Source organism: Furipterus horrens, unplaced genomic scaffold (assembly GCF_987537825.1).
Source record: "Furipterus horrens unplaced genomic scaffold, mFurHor1.1.pri manual_scaffold_17, whole genome shotgun sequence".
NCBI classification, from domain to species: domain Eukaryota; kingdom Metazoa; phylum Chordata; class Mammalia; order Chiroptera; family Furipteridae; genus Furipterus; species Furipterus horrens.
The window spans coordinates 94,794,731-94,799,826 of record NW_028327187.1 but is presented as its reverse complement, the minus strand read 5'-3'; the positions used below and the strand labels follow the sequence as shown (position 1 = coordinate 94,799,826).

Genomic DNA, 5,096 nt, shown 5'->3' with positions numbered 1-5,096 from the left:
AGTCAGGGCACATGCCTGGGTTGCAGGCCAGATCCCCAGTTGGGAGCATGTAAGAGGGAACCAATCAATGTATCTCCCACACATTTTTGTTTCTCTCCCTCTCTTTCTCTCTCCCTTCCCCTCTCTCTAAAAGTAAATAAGTAAAAATCTAAAAAACAAACAAACAAAAACAGCGACATGTTTGGTGGGTCTGTCAGTATACTTAGCTAAGTCTCTGTTGGGCTAAGTCAAGGGGCTCCCTATCTCCTATGCTGGTCTTCTTGGTATCTTACAGTGACACTTTATGACATGTGTTCTTTAACTAGTTGGTGCACTCTCATAAGAGTGGTACGAAACCATTGCTGAATGCGTTCCTCTCAGCCTGAACACATTTCTTGGATTGTATGTGAAATAAAGAACCATCCTCCTGCAGGATAAACTTCTGGTGCTCTGGGGCCATTAACTTGCAGAGATGCATGACAAGAATATCTGTTCCTGCCTCCATAGCTACACAGGCCTCTGGATAGTAGATGTAACAGTGAATTTCATTCTGGGACATGTACTCAGAAAACTGGTTATCACCCATCCTGTGACAGAGGTACAGGAGGACCTGGTGTCCAGTGAGTTTGTGTTTGTTGAGAGGGTTATAGTCCAAGCAGTAATCTTTTAGTCCTTTGCTCTGGAGCATCCCGAAGAAATCAGGCCTGTCTTCAGGTACGTGCAGTCCTGGATACACAGTCTCCATGAATCACTTGAAGTCCTTTCACTGAAGCTTCGCATGGAGCTGCTTCCTCTCTGTCACATCCCTAAAGGGCTCCAAGTAGGCATGGGGATTGAGATGGTAGTAGAGCTCTTTTCACATATCATTATTTCATTTTATTACATATCAGATAGGAACTTTTTTCTTAAAGCTTGCCTCCTTTCAAAATAATCAACTTACATGGCATAAAAAAGGTGAAATTTATGTTCTGCTCAAAGAGAGTAGGTAACAATTTACTATTACCACAGTAACTACAAGTTTGGGCTGCAATAATAGCAAAATTTGATATGCTGAGTCTTAGGACCGAAAGCCTTTACTCCCACTCTCATCCAGCGCACAGGGAACAGAGCAGTAGCACAGCTCTTTAACTTCAGCCACCCACACTTCACCCACATGGATACTGTTGGCCTGAGCCTTTGTGTGGGAGTAGGGAGCTTGCTTGCGGAAGTGTGGGCAATGTGAGAACATGGGTGTGTCTCCAGAGTCCCACCGCACTGCCAGATCCTAAAGGAGAATTCAAGGTTTTCTCTGCCCCAAACTTCCATTCCTGTATCATAAGACCCCAGATATTCAAAATATTTCTTACAGCAAACAGGCCACCAGCCATTGTTGGAGACCTCATGACATCGATGGGGGACCACATCCATATCCTCTCCGTCTCAGGAACCACGTACCATGTGAACATCAGCCTCCAGTGGAAATCTCCAATCTGGGGTTCCTCGGAGTTCCCCAGGTACTCAAAGGTGTTCCAGTTGTGGACGGAGAAAGAGGCCACATGCTTACCTGCCAAGTTCTGGGGAGGCCTGCGTGGTGGCCTTGTAAACTCAGAGACCAAAAATAACCACAAAGGATGGTCTGAAATTAAAGCTTATTTAACTAAAAGCAGTTTATAGCCAGTAGTCATGTCCTAGGCTGGATTCTTCCCTCACAAAAGTCAATCTTTACCTTAATTTAGCCTGTGTATTGTCTTTTTGCACCAAGTATAACATACCTGATAAACAAGCCTTTGAAATGTCAAGGTAACTTCCCCCTTTCCAGGCCCCTCCCAGCACAACCACCACACCAGAGTAGAAACCACCAATCCCCTCATTGTTATTATTGTGTTAAATTGTTGACTGTTAATTATCCTGCACCCACCTGTGTAAAAGAAGTATGTGTCTATTATCTTTTTATCCAATCCCAAAGGTTTTCCCCCTTTGCATTCTCCCAAGTCTCTAATCTATCACCAGTGAATTTCATGTAACCCCCTTATGCCTTCTCATTTTATTGTAATGTATAAAGTAAGCTGCAAAACTGCCATTTTGCAGAGCATTTCTCAATCTGTTGAGATTTTGCTTCTCAGCAATTGTTATCAGTTTGGCTCAAATAAACTCATAAAAATTCTCTACAGGTTTGAATGTTTCTTACCTTGATACAGTCAATCACATCAATCACAGGGCACACCACTGCTGAGTCCTCTTCCAGGATCCTTTGCAGCACTGGCTCCAGCCACCCCTCCTGGCAATCACAGTGGCAGTCTAGGAAGGTCAACCTGTGGCATTTTGGTGCAGAAGCTCCCAGCAGCCAGCTTGCACCAGGCCCTCCCTCTTGTTGGCCAGAAGCACCTTGGGCAGCCCCACAGCGCGTTGGCCAGGCACTCCTTCAGGTGCTCTCTAGCACTGTAGTCATCTACAAGGATAACTTCTTCCAGCAGGATGTCTGGGGCGTCTAGAAGACACTGTAAACTGTCCGAAGGAGAGTTGACCAGGCTTCTTCATAAAATGCTACAATAACAGATGTCATGGGCAAATGATCATAATTGTATTTCTTTGTATCTTTCTTTCCAGTTAGGCAAGAATAACCCAACAGGCCTTGCTGCAGGAATTAAAGGCAGATGGCATCCATATTCCTTATCACGTTGGGTTTGGATTAACTCCCCAGAGTCAAGGCCATAGAAGGATCTATAAGCAAATCCCACAGAGATGGAATACCAGAAGCCCCATAGGTCATCTACAATGTTTCAAAGCAATTTCACAACAGTGGTTTCCTGCCCTCCAACAGGCGGCGTTGCAGTGAGATGAGGTAGCTAAAGTAGATGTTATCTAATGCAACCACAAGCTCTCCTCTTATAAGCCACCACTCCTTTCTGTCCAGCTGCAGTGGCACTGCCTTGCCCTCTGCACCCAGAACATCCTGGGCACAGGTGGCTGCAGCAGCAGGACCGGTTTGCACAATCTAGACCACAGGATGCGCCGGAGTCCCGGCTTGGGGGCTGCCCTGGCCCCACGATGTGCTCTACAGTGCCGAGCCAAGCCCAAGAGCAGTGCCAGCAGCGCCGGCAGCACCTCCCACAGCCCCAGAGGGAAGCAGCACCAGGCCGCGTACCTGACATGTGTCCACCAGCGGCTGCAAGCAAGTGGCGTGCCCCAAGGCAGCGGTGCAGCCCCGAGGTAATTAGATTTAGAATTGGAATTAGGTCATGAGGGTGGCATCTTCGTTATGTAGTTAGTGCCCTTATAAGAAGGGAGGTGGGGTGGGGTGGGGGGAGAGAGAACACTTGAAGTTAGGAAGTGGACTCTTACCAGATACTTAATCTCCCAGGACCTGGATCTTTGATCTCCCAGCCTCTGGAAATGTGCGAAATAAACATCTGTTGCTTAAGCCACCCACTCTATGGTATTTTGTTATAGCAACTCAAGATGACTAAAGCACAGCCCCCAGTATGTCTGGGAATTATTCCAGGAATCTGCATTTAATAAGCTCCCTAGGCAACTTGAGTCCTAAAACATAATTAGTGGATATCATTCAATGGAAATAGAAATAAACAACAGTGATAATAGCTTTAAAAATTATAGAAAAAAAACAGCAGATATTTCAGTAGCTTGAAAAAACTAACATAAGGGCAGTAATACAGCTGTAAATTAGTATAAATACCAGTGGACTTGCTCATATGCCTTTTTAAAAAGTAATCAACAAATACTTCACAAAAACCTCCAAATATATGGCGTTGGCCAAAAAGTTTGTTTGTTTTTCTCTGTAAGATGGCTCTAGTAGTGCTTAGCTGTCTTTAACTTTATTTGAAACAATTTTGTTAGTTTGTATTATGACAGCTATCATATCAGTGTGCATTTAAAAAACATCAAAATTGGTGAAATTTTGTGTAGCCATTTTAACAATGAAGATGGAAGAAAATACACAACATTTTCAGTACATTATGCTTTATTATTTCAAGAAAGGTAAAAACACAACAGAAACCCAAAGATTAAATGCAGTGTATGGAAAAGGTGCTGTGACTGATTGAGCGTCAAAAGTGGTTTGCGGGAGAAACAAGATGGCGGAGGAGTAAGTGGAAGCTACACTAACTTCCTCCCAGAACTAGTCTGGATTTATAACGCAATTTTGGAGAAATCATCTGGAATAACCAACCAAACACCAGCTGGAGAGAAGTCTTATAACCACAGAGAGACAGAAAAGGCCGCTACACCACAATGTGACCGGTAGGGAGTGCGGAGACACGGAAGGGGCTGGCTGGCGTCACACGAGTGGCAGCTGAAGGGACTGAGAAACAGTTCAGCAGCCGGGGGTTCCCCCTGAGAAGGGCAGGGTCTAAACCCCCAGCTGAGCTCCCCAGCCTACAGCAACAGAGTGGAAAGTAAAATAGTATCCAGCTGAGAAAAGCGAAAAGCCACAGGGTTTCTTGCTAGCCGGAGAGAAACAGCTGGAGAAAAAGAGCTCTTAAGCGGATCACATATCAAAATATTCTGCCCCCACTTACCCTGGGCACAAGCAGAGGGAAGACAGAGAGGACTGGAGACACTTGGGGAGAGTTTGGTGTGGTGGCTTTGAGGGGAGAGCTGGGGAAGCGGCCGGCTGGGTCCCAGTGCTGACTCATCGCCACGCTGCAGGCAGACCATTCCCGGCCAAGTGGCATCAGCCTGAGGGGAAGCAAAGGCCCTGCCTACAGGAATTAAGCTGTCACACCCACGGTCCTTAAGCCTGAGGGCTAATCACAGACTGAATAGATTATCAACTAAAGGAGACAGACAAAGGCAGTAGATCCCTGGAAGTCTCCAACAGGCTGCCTAGGCCCAGACTGGTACAGGATCTGACGCCACCAGGGCAGATCCAGGAAGTGCAGATCATTCTAAGAAGCACCAGCAAACAATAGGAGTCACAAAAATGGGGAGACAGAGAAACAACCCCCCATCGAAAGGAAAGGCAGAGTCCCCAGAAAGAGTGCTAAATGAAATAGAGGGGAACCAACCATCAGATATGGAATTGAAAGCATGGATTATGGAGAAACTCAATGAGCTCAGCGGAAACTACAAAGAACTCCAGAAAAACTACAGTGAACTCCAGAAGAACTATAAGGAACTTA

General features: G+C 45.7%; 1 pseudogene; it reads right to left on the bottom strand.

The window, feature by feature from the left end:
* Positions 1-301: 301 nt before the first annotated feature.
* LOC149991631 (polypeptide N-acetylgalactosaminyltransferase 12-like) lies at positions 302-3,368 on the bottom strand (annotated as a pseudogene).
* Positions 3,369-5,096: the final 1,728 nt, after the last annotated feature.